Below are 25,714 nucleotides of genomic sequence, written 5' to 3'. Positions count from 1 at the left end.
TTTTAATTAAATTGATGAATGTTTTATTGCATATTTGCAGGCTTTTTGAAAAGCTATAATTATTATTATTTTTTTTTAGATAAGAGTTTCACTCTTATTGCCCAGACTGGAGTGCAATGGCACGATCTCGGCTCACTGGGGTTCAAGCAATTCTCCTGCCTAAGTTTCCCCAGTAGCTGGGATTACAGGCATGTGCCACCACACCCGGCTAATTTTGTATTTTTAGCAGAGACGAGGGTTCTCCGTGTTGGTCAGGCTGGTCTTGAACTCCCGACCTCAGGTGATCCGCCTGCCTCAGCCTCTCAACGTGCTGAGATTACAGGTGTTAGCCACCACACCTGGCCTGAAAAGCTGTAATTATAAAACATTACACAGGATAAATGGCCTTCCCATGCTGACAACTATCTCTAAAACAATTCTATTTAGGTTTTCAGAACATTTTAATTACCTTCATTAATTATTGCTCATAGCTAACCTAAAATGTATAATCCTCATTTCTAAGAAAAGAAAATGTAGGTCAATGGCCAAGAGATATTTAGATAGATATATTTAGAACAGTTTCTGAATTTCCAACCTGCCTCTTAGTATAAGACTAGATCATGCTACACAAGTAGCCTTCTTAACCAAACATCAAAGTTCTGAATGTCTGTATCTTCACAAAAGATAAATTAGGTTATGCACACTTAAAAGATAAGGTTTTCCTTTTTTCTTCTTTGAGACAGAGTCTCACTGTCACCCAGGCTGGAGGGCAGTGGCATGATCATCACTCACTGTAGCCTCAAACTCTCAGGCTCAGGTGATTCTCCCACCTTGTTGTCCCAAGTAGCTGGGATTATAGGCACACACCACCAAGCCCAGCTACTTTCTTATAGAAACAGGGATTTCAGGCAGGGCACAGTGGCTCACACCTGTAATCCCAGCACTTTGGGAGGCCAACGCGGGCAAATCATGAGGTCAGGAGTTCAAGACCAGCCTGACCAACATGGTGAAACCCCATCTCTATTAAAAATACAAAAATTACTGTGCAGGTAGGCCTGCATTTTCCTTAAAAAAAAAAAAAAAAAAAAAAAAAAAAAGCCAGGTATGGCGGCGCACGCCTGTAATCCCAGCTACTTGGGAGGCTGAGGAAGGAGAATCGTTTGAACCTAGGAGGCAGAGGTTATGGTGAGCTGAGATCGTGCCACTGCAATCTAGCCTGGGTGACAGAGCAAGATTTAGTCTCAAAACAGAAAAAGAAAAAAAAGAAAAGAAAAGAAAGAGAAAGAAAGAAAGAAAGGAAGAAAGAAGGAAGGAAGGAAGGAAGGAAGGAAGGAAGGAAGGAAGGAAGGAAGGAAGGAAGGAGAGAAAGAAAGAAGAGAAAGAAAGAAAGAAAGAAAGAAAGAAAGAAAGAAAGAAAGAAAGAAAGAAAAGAAAGAAAAGGAAGAAAAGGAAGGAAGGGAGGAAGGAAAAATAGAAACAGGGATTTCACTGTGTTGCCCAGGGTGGTCTCAAACTTCTGGACTCAAGCAATCTACCCACCTTGGTATCACAAATTACTGGGATTACAGACATGAGCCACCACAACTGGCCAAAGATAAGGTTTTATCCGGGCCCCATAGCAGTGCCTGCAGTATCAACTACTCAGGAGGCTAAGGCAGAGGATCACTTGAGCCCAAGATATTTAAGGCCAGTCTAGGTAACATAATGAGACCCCATCTCTTTAAATAATTTTTTTAAAAAGATGTTTTAATACAGACTCCTTTAAAGTAAGTTTTCCTAATGTATTTGAAGGTTGTCATTCACAATTTGGTTGCCCACAATATGCAAGAATACAACTTTTGTAAATAAAAACACATCTACATTTCACACTTAAGAAGGGAAATACTGGGTACAGTGGCTCACACTTGTAATCCTAGCACTTTAGGAGGCTGAGGCGGGTGGATTGCCTGAGATCAGGGGTTCGAGACCAGCCTAGGGAACATAGTGAAACCCCGTCTCTACTGAAATATAAAAAACTAGCCAGGGGTGGTGATGTGCGCCTGTAATCCCAGCTACTAGGGAGGCTGAGATAGGAGAATCGTTTGAACCCAGGAGGCAGAGGTTGCAGTGAGCCAAGATCACACCATTTGCACTCCAGCCTGGGTGACAGAGCAGAACTCCTTAACAAAAAAAAAAAAAAAAAAAAAAAAAAGAAGGGAAACAAGATGGCTCCTTGCCTTAACCTATAGTTTCCCTATACATGTTTCCTTCAAGTTAGAATAAATTTTGATTTATTTTAAAGCCTAGATATATGTCACTCAAATCTCATCATCAGCATCATTTTCCCTCATTAGGCTCCAGATCCTTCAACATACCAAGATCTTTTCTGACTCAGGGTCTTGAACTCCTAGGCTCAAAGGATCCCCTTCTCAGCCTCCCAAAGGGTTGAGACTCCAGTCATGAGCCACTGCGCCCAGCCAACATTTTGATAATTTTTTTTTTTTTGGTATCTTGAGTGTAAATAATTTGTTTTTGAACATTTTGATTTTTTAAAAAGTTAGGGTGACATTTCAAAATCCTATATATCTATGTTAATAATTCCCTAACCATTTAAATTTTTTACCAGGCATGGTGGCTCACACCTATAATCCCTATCACTCTGGGAGGTCAAGGTAGGAGGGCTGCTTGAGCACTTCAGCTCAGGAGTTCAGGACCAGTCTAGGCAACATAGTGAGACCTCTCATCTCTACTAAAAATAAGAAAAATAAGATGGGCCAGACGGCGCATGCCTGTAGTCTCAGCTACTGAGAAGGCTGAGACAGGATCACCTGAGCCAGGGAGGTCAACGCTACAGGGAGCCATGATTATGCCACTGTTCCCAAGCCTAGGCAACAGAGTGAAATCCTGTCTCAAAAAAATATGCTTTTATTTTAAAAATATGATTTTTTCGGGGCAGCACGGGAGGCGGAGCGGAACATGTCTAGCGCCGCAGGAAGATGAGGCAGCAGCGGCGGCTGTGGGTGTGGCGGGCCGGAGCCAAGGCGGCGGCAGGCACGGTAGGCACGGTGGGCACCGCGCACGCCGGGCACCGCACACGCCGCTGCCCCAGGGCTCCCCAGCTGGCCGCAGGCACGGGCCCCACGGGACGGGACACGCGCGCCGCCGCCACCCACGAGCGACCGTCCGGGGCCCGACCGCAACGCCCCTTTGTCCGGGGGGGTGGGGGGGGAACCGCTTCACGCGGCCACCCCCTGGGCTCCGGCCGCGCCCAGCAGGGATTCCAGTCCTTAGGTGCCCACCCTGGCCCCAGGAGAATGAACCAGCTGCAGAGAATGGCGCCCGTGGGCACGGAGGAGCTCAGAGACCTCCTGGACTTCAGCATGATGTTCCCGCTGCCTGTCACCAACGGGAAAGGCTGGCCTGGCTCCCTGGCGTGCAGTTCGGAGCTTCAGGCAGTATCTAGGATATTTCTATCACCTCAAAAGGGAGCCAAAAACCATCACCTTCCATTTCCTCATCTCCCTGTTCCTGGCAATGCTGGCCATCTGTTTTCTGTCTCTATGGATTTGCTAACATCTGAAGATTTCAAGTTTGATTCTTTTTCTGATTTCTTAAAGGTAGAAGCTTAGATCATTGATGAATGAAAAAGAAAATACAACCTATCAAAATTTGCAGGACACAGCTAAAGCATGCCTACAGGGACATTTCTAGACTAAATAGAAATCTAGAAATGAATAAGAAAAGAAAAAAATCTTAAATAAATTTTGTTTTAAAATACAAATTGTATACCCTTTAGAAGCCTGAAAGAAAATATACAAAAGCATTATTAATGTTTATCCCTCCATAAGGCTTAAAATAATTTTTTTATTTTCATATATATGATTGTGTGTGTGTGTGTGTGTGTATAATTGCATTTTAGGTTCTGGGGTACATGTAAGGAACATTCAGTATTGCTGCATAGGTACATACGTGACAATGTAGTTTGCTGTCTCCATCCCCATCACCTATATCTGGCATTTCTCCCCATGTTATCCCTCCCCAACTCCCTATCCCCACTGTCCCTCCCCTAGTCCCCCAACCACAGACCTCTATGTGTGATGCTCCTCTTCCTGTGTCCATGTGTTCTCACTGTTCAACACCCGCCTAGGATTGAGAACATGCAGTGTTTGATATTCTGTTTTTGTGTCAGTTTGCTGAGAATGATGGTTTCCAGATTCATCCGTGTCCCTGCAAAGGACACGAACTCATCATTTTTTATGGCTGCATAGTATTCCATGGTGTATATGTGCCACATTTTCTTTTTTGAATGATTTTTAAATTTTCCATTATTTCCTTAAGATAATGCATTTTTTTGTCTTTAAATATGATTTATAATTATAAAACAAATATACTCAATGAAAAATTAAAACATAGAAGTTTATAGACTTCAATAATGCCTTCTTTCCACTGTCCCATACCAGATGTAACTACTGTTGACAGAGGAACGTTTCCTACTACAGTATTTCTAATATGTATACTCCATTTCATTTCCTAAAAGTTATATATATTTTTTAATTTTTCTAAACTATTTAAATTCTTCCATATTACATATTGGTATGTAGTTTCTCTTTTAAGTTTAATATACCAGTGATATTTTTTATGTCAGTATATGAGTGCCAACCTCATGCCTTGTATGGCTGTATAATATAGTATGATACGACTATATAACAAATGTAACTATTGTACTATTTAGAGACATTTAGGGGTTTTTTTCTAAGTTTTGGAATTATAATTCTGTACTGAATATTCTTGAACTTGACCTTCAGACACTCATGGAAGTATTTCTTCAGGATTAATTCTTAAAATGGAATTGCTGGAACAATAGGCACAGGTTACCATCACACAGATAATCAAAATGGTATTATATAGGGGAAAAAAAGAGTTTTTATATTATAGTACTTATAAATCTTATAGAACTATTATGGGCCAGGTACAGTGGCTCACACTTGTAATCCCAGCACTTTGGGTGGCTAAAGTGAAAGGATCACTTGAGCACAGGAGTTCAAGATCAGCCTGGGCAACATAGCAAGACCCAAGACTACAAAAAAATTTTTTTTAATGTAGCCCAGTATGGTGGCATGTGCTCACAGTCCCAGCTACTTGGGAGACTTAGGTGGGAGGATTGCTCGAACCCAGGCAGTCAAGGCTGCATAAGCTGTGATCACACCAGTGCATTCCAGTCTAGGCAACAGAACAAGACCCAGTCCCTTCAAAACATTTAAAACTGAGAAATATTATGGATAAAATGAAGTAATAATGTCTAGAATTTCTTTTGAAATAATCCAAAGGGGATAACGTCATGGTGATGGGTAGATATAAAACAAGATTAGGCATATATTGCAAAAACCAAAGCTGAATTGTGCATGTTGAATGTGTGTTTACTAGTAAATGTAAGATTTCTTTTTTACATTTATTTTAACTGTATTCCTTCTGTGGACTGTCTATTCCTGTATTTGGCCTGAGTTTCTAATAGGTTGCTTGTCTTTTTTTTCTTTTTAAAAAAATTATTTTAGATATTACGTTTCACTCTGCTGCCCAGACTGGAATCAAACTCCTGGGCTAAAGTAATCCTGTCAAATTCCTGGGCTAAAGCAATCCTGTCCTCTTGGCCTCCTAAGGAGCTGAGACTATAGCTACAAGTCCATGACTGGCTAATATTTATTATTACTTTTTTTAGGAATGGGATCTCACTCTGTGGTCCAGGCTGGTCTTGAACTCCTTGCCTCCAGTGATCCTCCCACCTTGGCCTTCAAATGTTCTGGGATTACATGAGCAAGCCACTACACCTCATCCCATTCACTTTAATAATAATTTTGATATGCTTAGTTATATCCTTATCTTAATGCATTGCTTAGAACTTCCAGAATATACTAATTATAAAATGCAAAGAATGTCCGGCCTTGTTTTCAGACTTTAATGAGAATGCATGTAATATTTCACTGTAAAGACTGAGTATTGCTGTAGAGATCTGGTAAATATCACCTATCATGTAAATAATTCTATTCAGAGCTTATTAAGAGTTGTTTTATTATTTGCTTTTGAGAAATAGATTTGGTATAACTTTTGGTGTTTAGTTTTATTTGTTTATTTATTCTTTGAGATGCAGGGTCTCACTATGTTGCCAAGGCTGGCCTTGAAATCCTGGGTTCAAGTGATCCTCCCTTCTTATCCTCCCAAGTAACCAAACTATAGGCATGTGCCACCATACCTAGCTTGTATTACTTTTTAATAGGTCTTAACAGGTTGCAATTGTTAATCAAAAATTAATTTCAAAAGTCTTCTACAACATGAATTTTCTACATTAAATAAGCCAGATATAAAAAGAAAAATACAACATGGTCCTATGATTCCACTTCTATGAAGTACCACAGACAAAAATTACAGTAAAGGTTCCCAGGCAGAGGGTAGAGGGAAGAATAAGGAGGTTTTCTATTTGGAAAGCTGAAAAAGCTCTGGAGATGAATGGTGGTGATGGCTGGAAAACAATGTGAATATACTTAGCACCACTGTATTAGACACTTAAAAATATTTAAAGTGGAAAGTTTTATGTTAGTTATGTATATTTCACCAAATTAAATATAATGTAATGGGGCTTTAGACAACAGGGGAGAGAAAGAGAAATGAATATTATACTTTTAAGTGTACTTGTATAGTGCTTAATTTTTATACATTATATTCTTGTAATTCTAAAAGAATAAAGATTTTCTGAAAGTAAACAAAAAAATATTATTTTAAAGGACAAATTCTGCACAAGTGGAAAGTTACTCTTTACCTCAGTTACCCTTACCTGACATTATCTGCAAAGACATCATTAACAATATGAGCCCTTCAAATAGGCATAATAATACTAGGCTTACAAAGGAATTTTTTTTTTTTTTTGAGCTGGACACTTGCTCTATCGCCCAAGCTGGAGTGCAGTGGCACAATCTCAGCTCACTGCAACCTCTGCCTCCCAGGTTCAAGCAATTCTCCTGCCTCACCCTCCCCAGTAGCTGAGACTACAGATATGTGCCACCACATCCAGCTAATTTTTGTATTATTAGTAGAGATGGGGTTTCACCATGTTGGCCAGACTGTTCTCAAAATCTTTACCTTATGATCTGCCCCCCTGAACCTGTCGAAGTGCTGGGATTACAGGCATGAGCCACCATACCCAGCACAGATGAACTATTTTTTCAAACAAGCAGGCACATGAAATGTAATCAATATATTATATCCTTGTTTAGCTCTATAGCTTAATTAGTATAAACTACCAATCTCTGAATCACAAATACTAAGCCACTTCATAAATTTAAACGATTACTGATTTGATAACTTACCCTAAAAATAAAACAGCCATTGTTTTATTTTATATAAACCACAAAATCACTATTCCTGTTATCTTCGATATTATATTTCAAGAAAAATGCATAGTTTTCCATACTGTGCTTACTTAAAATTATGCCCAACACATGCCAAACAGTTAATCAATAAAAGGAGAACTATGCCATACAGGGAAGGAAGAGGAAGTTATTAAGCGAGGGAGTTACTTAGCAAGAGAGTTACAATTTAGCCTCACAGCAGTCTAAACAACTTTTTTTTTTTTTTTTTTTTTTTTGAGACGGAGTTTCGCTCTTGTTACCCAGGCTGGAGTGCAATGGCGCGATCTCGGCTCACCGCAACCTCTGCCTCCCGGGTTCAGACAATTCTCCTGCCTCAGCCTCCTGAGTAGCTGGGATTACACGCACGCGCCACCGTGCCCAGCTAATTTTTTGTATTTTTAGTAGAGACGGGGTTTCACCATTTTGACCAGGATGGTCTCTATTTCTTGACCTCGTGATCCACCCGCCTCAGCCTCCCAAAGTGATGGGATTACAGGTGTGAGCCACCGCGCCCGGCCCTAAACAACTTTTTAAAGTTATTTTTTAATTGGCTGAGTTTGAAAACCCAAAAACTGTTGGCTGGCTTACAGTTTAAATATTCAACCATGTATGTTTATTGCTGAATCTATGATTCAAAAATTATGTACTATCGTAGAACCAAAAATCAAGGAAACTGGGCACTTCCTTTTCTTGGGAGGGTTTCACCATGATGACCAGGCTGGTCTTGAACTCTTGACCTCAGGTGATCCATCCACATCAGCCTCCCAAAGTGCTAGGATTACAGGTGTGAGCCACCACACCCGGCCAAACTGGGAACTTCTTATAAGAATGAAACTTTAGGCCGGGTGTGGTGGCTCACCCCTGTAATCCCAGCATTTTGGGAGGCTGAGGTGGGCAGATCACAAGACTAGCCTGGTCAATATGGTGAAACCTCGTCTCTACTAAAAATATAAAAATTAGCTGGGCATGGTGGTGCATGCCTATAGTCCAGGACAGAGGAATCACCTGAACTCAGGAGGCAAAGGTTGTGATGAGCCAAGATCATACCATTGCACTCTAGCCTGGGCAAGAAGACCAAAACTCTGTCCCCGCCCCCCAAAAAAAGAATGGAACTTTAAATAACCCAAAGGCAAGAGACCACCAACAAGAATATAGTTAACTCCAAAAATATAAAAATTTCTGCCTTTAAGACAGTTATCAGCCAGGTGAGGTGGCTCCCTCATGTAATCCCAGCACCTTGGAAGGCCGAGGTAGGCAGACTGCCTGAGTTTGGGAGTTTGAGACCAGCCTAGCCAGCATGATGAAACCCCGTCTCTGCCAAAAATAAAAAAGTCAGCCAGGCGTGGTGGCAGGCACCTGTAACCCCAGCTACTCAGGAGGCGGAAGCAGGAGAATCCCTTGAAATCGGGAGGCAGCGGTTGCAATGGGCCAAGATGGCACCATTGCACTCCAGCCGGGCGACAGAGCTAGACTCTGTTTAAAAAAAAAAAAAAAAAAAAAAAAGACAAGACAGTTATCATATAAAAATGTTATAGTTGGTATCTATTGCCATTTTTTTTTTTTTTGAGACAAACTTTCCCTCTGTTGCCCAGGCTGCAGTGCCATGGTGCCATCTCGGCTCACTGCAACCTCCACCTCCCAGGTTCAAGCGATTCTCCTGCCTCAGCCTCCCAAGTAGCTGGGATTATAGGTATCTGCCACACCCAGCTGATTTTTGTATTTTTAGTAGAGATAGGGTTTTTCCATGTTGGTCAGGCTGGTCTCAAACTCTTGACTTCAGGTGATCCACCTGCCTGGGCCTCCCAAAGTACTGGGATTACAGGTGTGAGCCACCATGTCCCGTCATTTTTTAAAAAGTAGTAGTAAATTAGCCGGGCATGGTAGCTCACGCCTGTAATCCCAGCACTTTGGGAGGCCCAGGCAGGTGGATCACCTAAGGTCAGGAGTTCGAGACCAGCCTGACCAACATGAAGAAACCCCATCTGTACTAAAAATACAAAAATTAGCCAGGTATGGTGGCACATGCCAGTAATCTCAGCTACTCAGGAGGCTGGGGCAGGAGAATTGCACGCTTGAACCCGGGAGCCACACCCAGCCTTGCTCAGTTTTTTTAAATAAAAACAAGAATTGAGTATAGGGAATATGCAGACTTGAAACCAAGAGACAAATTGCAACGCATGAAGAAAAAACTAGAATGAAGCAAGGCTTTCCAACGGTATTGTGTACCTCTTCCTGCTGGGTTTAGCAACTGTCACAAAAAGACTTAAAAGTTATTTCAGCCAGACAAGTTAGCCATCACAATAGAGTACTGTGACAATGGTGGAAGACAATCACAATACTAGTAATCATCCAGGAAAAAAAAAATTTTTTTTTTTTTTGAGACAGAGTCTAGCTCTATCGCCCAGGCTAGAGTGCAGTGGCACGAATCTGGGCTCAATGCAACCTCCGTCTCCCAGGTTCGATTCTTCTGACTGTGGCACACAATCACGCACATGCATGAACACAGAGAAATATTCGAGGAAATTTAAGCCCAAGAAATTAAGAGTTAACTTCATACATGAGGGAGGAGAATAAATAGCATATTTTGAAAAAGGCAAATTATATGTATAAATGTTTTTACTTACTCCCTCAGCCCACTATATTGCAATCTCCAATGCAAACAGAGAAACAGGGATCGTGGTCAGTATCAGTTCACTCACAGCTCCTAACTTATAACGAATATCTAATAAATATTTGTTGAATTGATGAACTGAATCTTTTTAACCAAGACCAATAATGAAACTGCTTGTTTGCTTAAAAGTACTATTCATTTGTATATGAAAATATATTTCATTACAGAGATCAACATGAGTTCTCAGAGTAACTTCCCTTTTATCTTTCTATATAAAACTTAAGACAAAAACTGACTCACCTGCTAACAGCTTAGTAAAGCTGTTTTCTTACCTTTAAATACTGTATATAAAGTGATTGTGTACCTGTACATAAATATTCAAGAATCAGACACTATGAAACTAAATTTTCTTTAGCTACATAAAGACAAAATGATGTAGAAAAGCAGAATCGTACTGAAATTCAAATGAAGGCCCCTCCCCTCACACATTCAATTCTAGGAAGAGACTCCATTGCATTCATAATACTAATCTTCCTAGATTTTTTTTTTTTTGAAACAGGGTCTCACTTCCATCACGCAGGCTGGAGTATAGTGGCAGGATCACAGCTTATTGCAGCCTCAACTTCCTACGCTCAGGTGATTCTCCCACCTCAGCCTCCCTAGTAGCTGGGACTACAAGCACACACCACCAAGCCCAGCTAATTGTTGTATCTTTAGAAGAGACAGACTCTCACCACGTTGCCTAGGCTGGTCTTGAACTCCTGTGTTTAAGCGATCTGTCCACCTTGGCCTCCCAAAGTGCTGAGATGACAAGTGTGAACCACAACACCTGGCCATAAATTTTGGTTTCGAGGCCGGGTGCAATAGCTCACACCTGTCATCCCAGCACTTTGGGAGGCCGAGGCAGGGGGATCACAAGGTCAGGAGTTGAGACCAGCCTGGTCAACATGGTGAAATCCCATCTCTATTAAAAATACAAAAATTGCTGGGTGCTGTGGCTCACACCTGTAATCCCAACACTTTGGGAGGCCAAGGCCTCCAGATCACAAGGTCAGGAGTTCCAGACCAGCCTGGCCAACATAGGGAAACCCCGTCTCTACTAAAAATACAAAAAATTAGCGAGGCATGATGGCAGGCGCCTGAAATTCTAGCTACTCAGGAGGCTGAGGCAAAACAATCGCTTTAACCCAGGAGGCGGAGGTCACAGTGAGCTGAGATCACGCCACTGTACTCCAGTCTGGGCAACAGAGCAAGACTCAGGGAAAAAAAAAAGTTTGAAGAAGCTATAAACAAAAAAAGACTCAAACTGGGAATGATGAGAAGGTATGCCCCACTCAGAAAGTGAGGAATCGAGTAAATAACAAAACTGGGCAATGATCACCAACAGCTACGAACATTACAGAGAACCAAATATGCAACTCCTGATGCAAGTACCATCTATAAAGTATTGCCCCATCCCCTGCAAAAGAAGAAGCAAGAGAGAGAAAACATATGCTAGAAACAATCTGATCAAGATTCTAAATCTAAGACCAATTAACAACAAACCCAAGGGTCAGAGAAAAAGGTTTACCACCACCACCACCACCACCACCACCACCACCACCACCACCATGGGAATCCAAAGGAATGTAACTGCTAAATCCAGGCTGAGAAAACTTTTGTAACAAATAATCTGCTAGGGAAAAGAAATGGAGGGGGAACCTACAGATTACAAAACAATGAAGAGACCTTATTTGACTCTTGATCTGACACATTTATGAGATAACAGAAATCTGAACACTATCATAAGATATTAAGGAATTACTACTTTTTTTAATGGAAAGTTTTTCAATCTTCTTTTCTTCAACAGTGAAGCTGACTGGGAAACCAGAGTGCTAAAAAGTTGAGAGGACAGAAAGAGAACACTAACATTAATACAGCTGAACAGATCTGTCCATAATGTGCTGAATTTGGTCTCCCTGAAATTAAATATAAATTGTGAGACTGCAACCACCAGAGAGCAGCTTTGCTTGCTTGCCAGCCAACCTTTTCTCCACTGATAGAAGCTCTATAAATAGGCCAAGAGTGATAATGGCTGCTCAAATCACTTCATATTGCAGATATTACCACTTCTGGCATGTACCCGGACCTGCACCAGGGCTGTGAATAAACTAGCATCAAGGAAGAAGCTTAGGAAGTTACCAAACGCAAAAAAGAAAAAAAAAAGGACTGTAGCTAATGAGAGACTCTCTAAAGTACTCAAAAGCACTATCAGTGTAAATCAAGAATCATTTAAAACAGAGGTTCTTTTACATTTTTTTTATTTTTTGTTTTTAATAGCGACAGGGTCTCACTTTGTTGACCCGGCTGGTCTAAAACTCCTGGGCTCAAGCTATCCTCCCACCTCTGCCTCCCAAAGTTCTGAGATTACAGGTGTGAGCTACCATGCCTGGCCCTAAAAAAGAGGTTCTAAATTTTCTCTCAGATTTCTACCCTGGTCATTTTCTATCTCCTTTAGAAGACAATTCACATAAAGATGGATCACCACATGCCAGGACCTGAGGTCCCCAAGATAAAAGCTGCCAAAACTCCACCATACATACCCTCGGGGCTGGCTCACTGCAAAGTGCTTAGTTGATTTCAGCAGAGAAAAATAGTAAGAAACCCTTGATGATACATTGTTGATTTAAGAATAAGCTATGTTTCTATGCTAGGTTAAAACCAAGGCAGACAGGATACTGCTTAAAATTTTAAACACATGAAGTTTTTGTTAGGTGACAATCCTGTTTTCCTTAAGTTTTAGTCCACACCCAACTTCCCTAGCCCCAACAATACCTTTCTCTAATTATAAGGCACCTAATAAAATGCAGACTCCAGATATCATCATAAAGGTTATTTTTTTAAACCAGTCAACTCAGTGAAAAATAACTTCTACTGGTCACTTTGGTCAGTATCTTGTTTCTCTAATGCTAACTATGCTAATGAAAACTTAATTTCAGCCAGGCACAGTGGCTCACATGCGTAATCCCAACATTATGGGAGGCTGAGGTGGGAGGATCACTTGAGCCTAAGAGTTGGAGACCAGCCTGGGCAACACAGTGAGCCTCCATTTCAATAAAAAATAAATAAAAATAAACAAGTTCTAGACTACCCAAGCACAATTCTAGCTTATATACATTGTTGGGAATTGCCACTCTAAATTAAGTTTGAACAGATTTAATGTTGTTGCTCTTTGAACAACAATCAGAACTTACCAATACATGGACTTGAATTACAAGCAAAGAAAAAACGTATTTTACAAATAAACTAGCATTATAGAAAACAACGCACCCCCACTCCACGCCTGACGGAGTCTTGCTCTGTTGCCCAGAGCTGAAGTGCAACAGCACAATCTCTGCTCACTGCAACCTCTGCCTCCTGGGTTCAAGCAATTCTCCTGCCTCACCCTCCCAAGTAGCTGAGATTATAGGTATGTGTCACCATGCCCAGCTAATGTTTGTATTTTTAGTAGAGAAAGGGTTTCACCATGTTAGCCAGGATGGTCTCAAACTCCTGACCTCAGGATCTGCCCACCTGGGCCTCCAAAAGTACTGGGATTACAGGCTTGAGCCATCTCGCCCAGCCCAAAAAAATGACATGTATGTTTCCAGCCTTTTCAAGCTTAGGGATACTAAGAAAAATGCTATTTCCTAATATCTTATTTAAAATGAATTTATAAAGAAAAACACTAGTTCCATACTACAATTGTTCTGTTATACAGTACTTTTTTCCCTTATAATCTACTTATCTTCTCCACATTTTGGAGCAGAAAGAAAACTCAGAAATCATCTGGTTCACTAGGTTGACTTCCTTGGGCAGAGACTGCTGCTTTTTTCTTTTTTTCTTTTTTTTTTTTCTGAGAGGAAGTTTCATTCTTGTTGCCCAGGCTGGAGTGCAATGGCGTGATCTTGGCTTACTGCAACCTCCGCCTCCTGGGTTAAAGTGATTCTCCTACCTCGGCCTCCCGAGTAGCTGGGATTACAGGCATGCACCACCATGCTCAGCTAATTTTGTATTTTTAGTCGAGACAGGGATTCTCCATGTTGGTCAGGCTGGTCTCCAACTCCCCACTTCAGATGATCCATCCACCTTGGCCTCCCAAAGTGCTGGGATTACAGGCATAAGCCACGGCGCCTAGCTCAAGACTGCTTCTTTTATGTGCTCATTACCAACTGGCACATAAATGTTAAGTAAATGGGTTTTTTATTTAACCAGGTATAAATACCACATATGTGTTAAGTCTCTGCTGATAGATTTCCACTTCAGACTGTCACTTAACTAGAACTCATTTAGGTAGGTTTTAAACTTATTTAAACTAAGTCAAGTTAATAATTTAGGGATTTTTACCATCTACCTATTAAGCAGCTGAGTCTGATTAAAGAGGAATGAAGTCCCTTATTTTGAATAGACATGAAAGAAAACTTAAAACACTGTAAATTAAAGCCACATATCCTAACAACTAATCAAATCTCAGTTATATTGACTACTTTGAAGTATTTTAGAATCACATTTATTATTATCAGCTGCTACAAATATGTTCTGAAAACTCTATATAATACACAGATGACACAGTTTCCTCTCCTAGCAGTTCAGGAATATAGACGAGAACTTTAAAAAGCAAGATACTTTTTAGTTTCACCCTTCTCCTTACTTTTACAAGGCACTGTAGGCTGAATGTGAAAACTAACTGAATATCAATCCCACTTCTGCTGAGAGAAGCTGCCCACACAGAAGCAAAAAAACACTGCTTCTTTACTTTGTGGAATCATAAGAGTTCTCAAAGAGTAAGGAAAGGACATACAAATAAAGATAAAGGCTAAAAGGATTTAGAAAAGTATCATGACAACAGTCAAATTCAAAACGAAGACTAGAATTTGACAACTAAAGAAAAATAACTATCAGATTTATTTAATTTGATGACCAAGAAATCAAAATAAACCAAACCAAAATAAATAAAACCAACAAAATCTATATTCACTGGGCCAGGTGCGGTGGTTCACACCTGTAATCCCAGCACTTTGGGAGGCCAAGGCAGGCGGATCACTTGAGGTCAGAAGTTCAAAACTAGCCTGTCCAACATGGTGAAACCCCATCTCTACTAAAAATTATAAAAAATTAGCTGGGTGTGGTGGTAAGTGCCTATAGTACCAGCTACCTGGGAGGCTGATGCAGGAGAATCGCTTGAACTCAGAAAGCAGAGGTTTCGGTACGCTGAGATGCTGCCATTGCACTCCAGCCTAGGCAACAGAGCGAGACTCCATCTTAAAAAAAAAAAAAAAAAAAAAAGGCCAGGCACAGTGGCTCACACTTATAATCCCAGCACTCTGGGAGGCTGAGGCAGGCAGATCATAAGACTAGCCTGACCAACATGGTGAAACTCCCTCTCTACTAAAAATACAAAAATTAGCTGGGCATGGTGGTGCGCACCTGTAATCCCAGCTACTCAGGAGGCTGAAGCAGGAGAATTGCTTGAACCTGGGAGGCAGACTTTGCAGTGAGCCGAGATCGTGCCACTACACTCCAGCCTGGGCAACAGAAAAAAGACTTCATCTCAAAAACAAATAAATTTATATTCACTCAACTTTAGGATAAAGAAATATATTTTTGTAGGCCAGGCGCAGTGGCTCATGCCTGTAATCCCAGCACTTTGGGAGGCTGAGGCGGGTGGATCACACAGTCAAGAGATCGAGACCATCCCGGTCAACATGGTGAAACCCCGTCTCTACTAAAAATACAAAAAAAAACAATTAGCTGGGCATGGTGGCGCGTGCCTATAATCCCAGCTACTCAGGAGGCTGAGGCAGGAGAATTGCCTGAACCCAGGAGGTGGAGGTTGTGGTGAGCCAAGATCACACCATTGCACTCCAGCTTGGGTAACAAGAGCAAAACTCCGAATCAAAAAAAAAAAAAAAAGAAATATATTTTTGTTATTTTTTTTAGAAAGAGTCTCATGCAGTGGCATGATCACCACTCACTGAAGCCTCAAACTCTTGGGCTCAAGCAATTCACCCACCTCAGCCTCCCATCCTGCTGTGATTACAGGCATGAGCCACGATGCCCAGCTCCAGAAAACTCTTTAAAAAGGAATGCCTGTAATCCCAGCACTTTGGGAGGCTGAGGCAGGCAGATCACCTGAGGTGGTCAGGAGTTTGAGACCAGCCTGATCAACATGGAGAAACCTCGTCTTGAATAAAAATACAAAATTAGCTGGGGGTGGTGGCACATGCCTGTAATCCCAGCTACTCGGGAGGCTGAGGCAGGAGAATCGTCTTGAATAAAAATACAAAATTAGCTGGGGGTGGTGGCACATGCCTGTAATCCCAGCTACTCGGGAGGCTGAGGCAGGAGAATCGTCTTGAATAAAAATACAAAATTAGCTGGGGGTGGTGGCACATGCCTGTAATCCCAGCTACTCGGGAGGCTGAGGCAGGAGAATCGTCTTGAATAAAAATACAAAATTAGCTGGGGGTGGTGGCACATGCCTGTAATCCCAGCTACTCGGGAGGCTGAAGCAGGAGAATCGCTCAAACCCAGGAGGCAGAGGTTGTGGTTGTGATGAGCCATAATCGTGCCACTGCACTCCAGCCTGGGCAACGACAGCGAAATTCCGTCTCAAAAAAAAAAAGAATGTCCATCTCACTTTTCATATTTTGCCTGGAATTTTTTCCTCCTAAAAGAAGAAAATTCCCTGCAAGAAAATGTAAGAAGATGCAGGAAAAAAAAAAAAAAGAAGAAAATTCCCAACCCATTAGCAGACTAAAAAGGTATCTTTACAACTTGGCCCTATTTCCATCTGCCCTACCCATTCCTTCTGAAACCTCAAGGCGCTGGCCCCACTTAACCATTCAAGAGCACTGAGACTCATGACTTTGGTTAGGCTGCCCTAGCCTGGCATGCTCACCTAGAAATCCAACCCAAACCTCAGGTTTAAATGTCTAAGCTCCTTAAGCATCAGGAGGCCTTGTTGGTCTTATTCAACACTGCATAAGAGCACTGCTGCAACTAGAGCACAGTAAACAACAATCAATAAATTGGTGTTGTGACAATAAAGAGGCTTCACATAAATTATTATTATTATTATTATTATTGAGACAAGGTCTCACTGTACTCAGGCTGGAGTGCAGTGGCCCAGTCACAGCTCACTGCAGCCTCAACGTCCTGCGCGATCCTTACACCTCAGTCCCCCGAGTAGCTGCTCTGGGGTGATCCTTCCATCTCAGCCCACAAGTAGCTAGAACTACAGATGCACACCACCCAGCCCAGCTAAATTTTTTTATTTTTTACTTTTTGGAGAAATGGGCTCTCACAGCCAGGCACAGTGGCTCACCCCTATAATCCCAGTATTTTGGGAGGCCTAGGCAGGTGGGTCACCTGAGGTCAGGAGTTCAAGACCAACCTGGCCAACATGGTGAAACCCCGTCTCTACTAAAAATATAAAAATTAGTCAGATGTGGTGGCAGACACTTTTAATCTTAGCTACTCGGGAGGCTGAGATGAGAGAATCACTTGAACCCAGGAGGCAAAGTTTACAGTGAGCCAAGATCTCACCGCTGCACTCCAGCATGGACAACAGAGTTAGACTCCATCTCAGGCCGGGCATGGTGGCTCACGCCTGTAATCCCAACACTTTGGGAGGCTGAGGCAGGCGGATCACAGGAGTTCAGTAGTTCAAGACCAGCCTAGCCAACATGGCAGAACCCCATCTCTACAAAATACAAAAATTAGCCAGGCATAGTGTTGAGCACCTGTAATCCCAGCTACTTGGGAGGCTGAGGCAGAATTGTTTGAACCTGGAAGGTGGAGGTTGCAGTGAGCCAAGATTTCACCATTTCACTCCAGCCTGGGCAATAAGATTGAGACTCCATCTCGGGGGAAAAAAAAAGAAAAAAAAAGAAGTGGGCTCTCACTGTGTTGCCCAAGCTGGTCTCAAACTCCTGAGCTCAACTGATCCTCCTGCCTCAGTCTCCCAAAGTGCTGGGATTAGAGGTATGAGCCACTGTGCCCAGCCCCTCACAAGTATTTTGTCCACTGTATTTTCTATCTTCCTACCCTATAGCTCTTCCCCACTTTTATAGTCTCACAACTTTTAATTCAAATTATCATATGTATGTCATTTTGCCTACATTACAGTAACCCAAGAAACTTTATTTGCTACCAAACTCTTTCCTAAAATAATAGAAGATACTGAAATCAGTATTCCTTAAAGGAACACATTAAAAATACAACATTTAGGCCAGGTGCAGTGGCTCACATCTGTATTCCTAACACTTTGGGAGGCCAAGCTGGAGGACTGCCTGAGCCCAAGAGTTCAAGACAAGTCTGGGCAACATACAGAGGAGAGGCCATCTCTACAAAAAAATTTAAAAATTAGCCAGGTGCTGTGGCTCATGCCTGTAATCCCAGCACTTTGGAAGGCCAAGGTGGGCCAATCACCTGAGGTCAGGAGTTCCAGACAAGCCTGACCAACATGGAGAAACCCCATCTCTACTAAAAATACAAAATTAGCCAGGCATGGTGGCACATGCCTGTAATTCCAGGCTGAGGCAGAAGAATCGCTTGGACCTGGGAGGGGGAAGTTGCAGTGAGCCAAGATCGCACCATTGCACTCCATCCTGGGCAACAAGAGTGAAACTCTGTCTAAAAAAATTTTTTTTAAATAACTAGGTATAGCAGTGTGAGCCGGTGGTCCTAGCTACTTGGGAGGCTGAGGTGGGAAGACTGCTAGAGCTCCGAAGACTGCTACAGTGAGCTGATCACCACTGCACTCCAGCCTGGGTGACAGAGCAAGACTGTCTTAAAAAAAATTTTTTTCATCTATTCCAGGATTTCTGAAGTACTGTCAATTCAGTAAACATGAATACATGTTATTTCCATATCCTCTCAGTTACATGCAGGAAAATGAAAAAGACCTAAAATGATTTGCAAAGTAAGGTTTTGGTCTCTAGTATACATGAGTTCCAAATTAAAAAAAAAAAAAAGAAAAAATACTAAAATTGCGTATCTATCCAAACTGTTCATCCACATATCAAAAAAAGCAGTAAGACTGAGAATCTCAACAAAACTTGTTGTATAATGAGTAACTACACAAGCTCACAAAATTTACTAGTCATACAATAAAGAGACTGAACATACCAAAGTCACTATTAATATTAGGAGCAAGAAACCTTTGAAGGACACACATTAGCCCTCAGTTCTAAAAAAAAATGTATTAAATTAGAACCTAAAGCTGAATGTATCTTTATATGCATTTTGAATTCATCATGAAGACCATAAAACAAAGAGTATTATGACAGTTACTCTCACATAAATGCATGTTAAAGTAATATAAAGGGAATTAGTAACAACTACTTTGTGAACTTCTGACAATAAGGAAAGTTTCCAGCTCCAATAGCCAGGTCATCCCATTTTTCACAAAAAGGTGTCAGAAAAAAATTTTTTTCCTATTAAGAAATCTGATTCAGGCAGGGCATAGTGGCTCGAGCCTGTAATCCCAGCACTCTGGGAGGCTGAGGCTGGTGGAACACCTGAGGTCAGGAGTTCGAAACCAGCCTGGCCAACATGGTGAAACCCCATCTCTACTAAAAATACAAAAATTAGCTGGGCCTCATGGCAAGTGCCTGTAGTCCCCGCTACTTGGGAGGCTGAGGCAGGAGAATCGCTTGAACCCAGGAGGCGGAGGTTGCAGTGAGCCTAGATCACACCACTGCACTCCAGCCTGGGCAACAGAGTAAGACTCATCTCAAAAAGAAATCTGATTCAGTTGATCCTTTAGATATAAACTACCTTGAAGTCTCTCCTTGTCTTTCAGACCATATATACCTATTTTGAAGTTACATTTACCTTATGTATAAAGTGTGGTTTTAAGATTACAGTTATATTGAAAAGCACTCTAAAGGAACCTGGGCCAGGCACCGTGGCTCACACCTGTAATCCCAGCACTTTGGGAGGCCAAGGTAGGTGCATCACTTGAAGTCAGGGATTCGAGAGCAGCCTGGCCATCATGGGGAAACCGTCTCTACCAAAAATACAAAAATTAGCTGGGTGTGGTGGTGGGCCCCTGTAATCCCAGCTACTCGGGAGGCTGAGGCAGGAGAATTGCTTGAACCCAAGAGGCTGAGGTTGCAGTGAGCTGAGATCACACCACTGCACTCCAGCCTGGGTGACAGAACGAGACTCCGTCTCCAAAAAAACAAAAACAAAAACCTGGTTTAGAAATGTGTAAGAAATATTTTTATTTCTCATTAAATGGAACTCCATATGATTTCACTAAGGTTCTTTAGAGCATACAGGTCATTACAGTCAATTCCATCTTGGATTCCTGAATTCCATTTTAATTCATAATTTTATATTAACTGGGTACCTACAGTGCACAAAGCACTGAACTAGACATTGTATTGAGCATATTACTTTGCCAAATGTTATACTTTCTACCTAAAATTGGTTAGCGAGCCGGGCACAGAGGCTCACGCCTGTAATTTCAGCACTTTGGGAGGTCAAGTGCAGATCACGAGGTCAGGAATTCAAGACCAGCCTGGCCAACATGATGAAACTCGTTTAAAAAAAAAAAAAAAAATTGGTTAGCTATGTGACTCCTCAGGACATCAGGTAGTAACTATCAATTGTAGGCCTCTAAAAATTCTTGTTAAACCAGAAGGCAATGCTCTGATTACTGGAGGAATCAAGATCGCAAGGATCAGCAAAACTACATTAGAAAGTTAATAGCTTCCATCCTTAAAATACCGCAAGAGAAGAAAAGGAGTGATTCAAACTGTTAGCATGTGCCCAATCATACTACACAATAATAACCTAAGCAAAATTGGCAGATGTATTTGTAATTAAGAGGTCCAACCTTGACGAAGTATTATCAGTGGGATTTTAATTCTACTGGGTGGGAGGATTCAGAAAGCAAAAGGTCAGGCAAAAAACGAAAAGCCCATCCAAGCAGAAACTGCTCAAGGATCTGGGAGGGCGCATACCAATGTTCTCTACTTCAACCTGTGAGCATCAATTTTGTGATGGGGGCTGGGTAGGGAGGGCGGGCAGACAATTTAAAAATGAGAATGAATGGCGTGCGGGAAGGCGATATCTTTAATCTGGGATTCGTCAGCGTACATCCTCGCCGGTTTTGAAATAAAGTTGACAAACTCCCCAGAAGAGGTCAATTTTGGAGACAGACACATCTCTCGCAGTCACGGGAGGCGTCTACCGAACGAAGGCAGTGGAAGCGCCGAGAGGCAGGCGGCGCCAAGCCTAAAGAAGCCTTTTCTCCCTTCTCCAAGGCCACTGCGGCCGCGGCGCCAGAGCTCTCCCCTGCAGGGGCAGGTGTCCGCGCCAGACCTCCGGCTCGCGGAGCCGACGGAGTTGCCGCCACTGCTTCCCCGGCGGGCCTGGGAGCCGTAAAGTTGCGTGAAGACAACTCCAGGGCCGCAAAACCGCTTCCCCGCGCAGCCCGGGGACTGCGGCACCTCCAGCCAACCCTCAGCACCCCGAGAAAAGGACTCGCCTAGACCCGGTCCCCGAGTCTGGGGGCTTGGGGTGTCGGAGCCAACGCTGCCGGGCCGGGAGGACGCGAGGGTCACCAGCGGCGGACGAGCAAGGAGGTTGGAACGATGCGATGCCCCAGCGTCAGCCACCAAGCCAGGCTGCGAGTTCCCGGCGCCCACCAGCCGGAGCCGCCAGGACCCCAGCGTACGGACGCCGCAGAGCCCTCACCGCGGCCCGCACCCCTCCGAGTCGCCCCGACCCCTCCCTGGGACGCAGCCCGGGACCCGCAACTCGACCAGTAGCCAGGCCGCGGCCCTGCGTCCCTTCCCGCCTCACCTGCACTCCGCGGAGACTCCGTGCCTCCTCGCTCGCTCCGCGCGCCCCGTCGGGGCACGCAAGACCCCTGGGCCGGGACTCTCCCCGCTGCGGTGACTGGGGACGCGACGGCCACCGCCGCCTTCTCTTCCTCGGAACAAGCGCCGGCAGCGAGCAGAGGGTGGCGGGCAGAGCCCCTGCTGGGACCAAAGTGAACCTCGCCGCCTCCGCAGCCTCTACCACCAAGTCCCTTCAGTCGTCCGCGCCGCCCCCAAGAAAATGTCACCAGAGGCCGTTCCGCTCGGCGCCTCACTTCCGCCCGGAAACACAGAGCCCGCGTCGGCCGGCTAGAGCGGCCGCAGCGCTGGGGACCTCTGGAGACTGGCGCCCGAGGCCGGGGAAAAGCCAGACAGCGCCATCTGGCGCGATGGAACCCGCGCTCCTCCCGCTGCAGAGCGCGGTGCGTGCAGGCGCCGGCTCCCCGGGCTTCTTTCCCGCGCTCCCTCCTTCTGTTGAGGCCGTCTCCTTCCAGAAATGTCTTTCCCGGGGAGTGGGAAAGCCAGTCTATGCAAGCCAAGGACAATGCCTTCAGCAAAGGACTGCGCTCCCTTTTCTGGGCGTCCCTCAGTACTCACCCCCTCCCGAAGCCCTTCCGAAAGCAGCTTCGGTGTCCGAATCCTTGAGTCACTTCATCCGAGAGCCGGCGCCCTTCTCTCCCGGCTTCTTCGCGGATGCCGACGTCTGGGCTCGGGGAGACTGGCTGAGCTCTTCTCGGGCAGCGGCACCAACATCTGCTCAAGTTTCTGCCCGGGCACCTTGCAGGCCTTGCAGATCGACCGCCACCTGCTGGTGGGACGGGGCCAGCGGCAGAGACCCCGCTCCGCCCCGAATTCCGCCTCTGCAGTCGCCCTCCGATTTGCAGTCGTGTGGGGGAAAACAGGTGGACCCGAACCCGGAGAAAGGGAAGGAGGGCGCAGGCCAACTGGCGGGTAGGGGCTTCCCAAAGAGGAGCAGGAGAGGCTGAGGACACAAATCACAACTCAAGATCTGGTCAAGGGCCCACACTCCCCCAGAGCACTCCAGGATTTTGAGACGAAATAAATAAATAAGGCCTTGAGAAAAATGTAAACGAGCTTTACCTTTAAAGAGTTGTGCTGGAAACTCGGATGAGACCCATCAAGAGGAGATTCTGAAAATCTCACGGCCAGGTGCGGTGGCTCACGCCTGAAGATTACGCCAGCACTTTAGGAGGCCGAGGCAGGCGGATCATGAGGTCAACATTTCGAGACCAGCCTGGCCAGCATGGTGAAACCTCGTCTCTACTAAAAATGCAAAAAAAAATAGCGGGGCATGGTGACGCGCGCCTGTAATCCCAGCTACTCGGCAGGCTAAGGCAGGAGAATTGCTGAACCCGGGAGGCAGAGGTTGCAGTCAAGATGGTGCCATTGCACTCCAGCCTGGATGATGGGGCAAGACCATCTCAGAAAAAAAAAATAAAAGAAAATCTCACAGCCTAGGTCCACACTCCCCTTGACATCAGTCTCCCACTTCAGACCAGGCCCCTTAGTTCCTCCACTTCACTCATTTTACTGACTGCCTACAGGAGATCGAGTTTTCCATCCCTAATTAGACAAATAAATTAAGAAGATAATTTTTACTGAATACCTATTACATGCCAGACACTGTGCTATGCACTTAAATGGGTTAATTCATTGGATCCTCATTACAGCACATAACAACCCTATGGGTTGGATGGCATTCTGAGCCCCAATTTGCAAAGGTGGAAACTGAGGCATAGAGTGACCTGCCCAAGGTGACACATCAGTAAGTGGCAGTGTTGGATTCCAACACTGACAGAGCTTTCTTTCTTAACCACACCCACCCACTGCCGCATTGAGAATCACTGAGAATGCAGTGTATGCTAGGTAAGTAGTTTATCTGTGAATGTTATTTCACTTGTTGATTCATTTATTTACTTCCTGCTACCTGAGTCTTCAGGGGATTTGAGAGGTTATGGGGTAGTGGCCAGAGCCCAGCCTCTTTCAGGAAAAAAGAAAGAAAGAAAGAAAGAAAGAGAGAGAGAGAGAGAGAGAGGGAGGGAGGGAGGGAGGGAGACGAAAGAAAGAAAGAAAGAAAGAAAGAAAGAAAGAAAGAAAGAAAGAAAGAAAGAAAGGAAGGAAGGAAGGAAGGAAGGAAATATAACTACTAAGATCACAACTTTCAATCTGGAAATCAGAGAGTGAATGTGGATTAATACATTCAGTTTTTAAAAGATTCCTTGACAGTCTGATCTAATCAGCGCTGCAGGCCCTGACTGCTAGATACCATCTTGGGTCCTTCTCTTGTTTTGTTTTGTTTTGTTTTGTTTTGTTTTGTTTTGTTTTGAGACGGAGTTTTGCTCTTGTTGCCCAGGCTGGAGTGCAGTGGCGCGATCTCGGTTCACTGCAACTTCTGCCTCCCAAGTTCAAGTGATTCTTCTGCCTTAGCCTCCCAAATAGCTGTAATTGCAGGCATGCATCACCACACCCAGCTAATTTTGTATTTTGGTAGAGATGAAGGTTTCTCCATGTTGGTCAGGCTGGTCTTGAACTGCCGACATCAGGTGATCCACCCGCCTTGGCCTCCCAAACTGCTGGGATTATAGGTGTGAGCCACAACACCCAGCCCTTCTCCTGTTTAATACCAATTAAGTCAATTTCCTACAGTGAGTGGCCTTTGCATATTTTTGGAGGCTAGGGTGTTTGATATCCTAATTACAAACATTTTTATGACTACTGTATTTCCATTATTAAATGGAACAGTTGCTTCTTCCTCTTCTTCTGTAGGAGCAAGAGGGATCCCACTTTTGCCTCCAAGTCTTCTGCGTATCCAATACTCTGCTCTACAAGCTCCTGAAATGCCATCTCCCCCATAAAACCAGCTCAGCCCAGACACAACCCCCGTCACCACTACGCTTACTGCCCCCTCCAACCCAGCCTCCCGCTGTGGGTCAGGATTCCTCTGTTCATCCACATTCTCTTACAAACATGTCTGCCCTTGGCCTATGTAGGGTTACTACTAAATCATATTCGTCATTCTTTCAACTTCTGTCATAGCCCTGGAGGCCAGAGCTAAGCCTGTCAGAATCACTCTTCAGTACCATTTTTTGCACCTGATACACCAGCTAGCCTGGGGCTAGGCCTGCAGCAGGTACCTGCTAGCCTTGGTGGCCTGGACAGTAGCATCAGGGTGTGGCTCCTCTGGCTTTGACTGTAATCTGATCTCTCCTGACTGAGCAGGTTACTTCTACCATTTGCCCTGTAAAATGGACACTCTTGTGAGAACCACTCTACAGATGAAAGAAGGGAAAGACAAAGGGAGGGAGCCTTTGTCTCCTTCCTGTAATCTCAGATTGCTAAGAACTGGGCAACCTAAAGCCAGGTGTAGTGGCTCACACTTGTAATCCTAGCACTCGGGGAGGATGAGGAGGGCAGATCACCTGAGGTCAGGAGTTCCAGACCAGCCTGGCCAACCTGATGAAACCCCATCTCTACTAAAAAAAAAAAAAAAAGAAACAGCCAGGAGTGGTGAGTCAGAGTCTCACTGGAGTGCAGTGGCACAATCTCAGCTCACTACAACCTTCGCCTCCCGGGTTCAAGCGATTCTCCTGCCTCAGCCTCCCAACCTGTCACCGAACCTGTCTCAGCACTTTGGGAGGCTGAGGTGGGCAGATCACGAGGTCAGGAGCTCAAGACCAGTCTGACCAACAGAGTGAAACCCCATCTCTACTAAAAATACAAAAATCAGCCAGGCATGGTGGCAGGCACCTGTAATCCCAGCTACTTGGGAGTCTGAGGCAGGAGAATCGCTTGAACCCAGGAGGCAGAGGTTGTGGTTAGCAGAGATCTCACCACTGCACTCCAGCCTGGGCAACAGAGCAAGACTCCGT

General features: G+C 44.1%; 1 protein-coding gene across 10 annotated transcripts in view; it reads right to left on the bottom strand.

Moving 5' to 3' along the window:
- Window positions 1-22,624, bottom strand: part of ARK2N (arkadia (RNF111) N-terminal like PKA signaling regulator 2N) — a 96,357-nt gene extending 73,733 nt beyond the window's left edge. For 4 of the 10 annotated variants that reach the window (XM_054244147.2, XM_054244151.2, XM_035270934.3 and 1 more), the window contains exon 1: window positions 22,422-22,624. The gene's annotated coding sequence lies outside the window, so the exon portion shown is untranslated. Of the gene's footprint in view, window positions 1-4,044; window positions 4,186-21,807; window positions 22,071-22,421 lie in introns of those variants that run through there. The other 6 variants (XM_054244150.2, XM_017963450.4, XM_008979740.5 and 3 more) reach the window with 2 other exon arrangements.
- Window positions 22,625-25,714: the final 3,090 nt, after the last annotated feature.

This window comes from Callithrix jacchus, chromosome 13 (assembly GCF_049354715.1).
Source record: "Callithrix jacchus isolate 240 chromosome 13, calJac240_pri, whole genome shotgun sequence".
NCBI lineage: Eukaryota > Metazoa > Chordata > Mammalia > Primates > Cebidae > Callithrix > Callithrix jacchus.
Note: the sequence above shows the minus strand (reverse complement) of the source record. Positions and strands in the feature narration are given on the sequence as shown.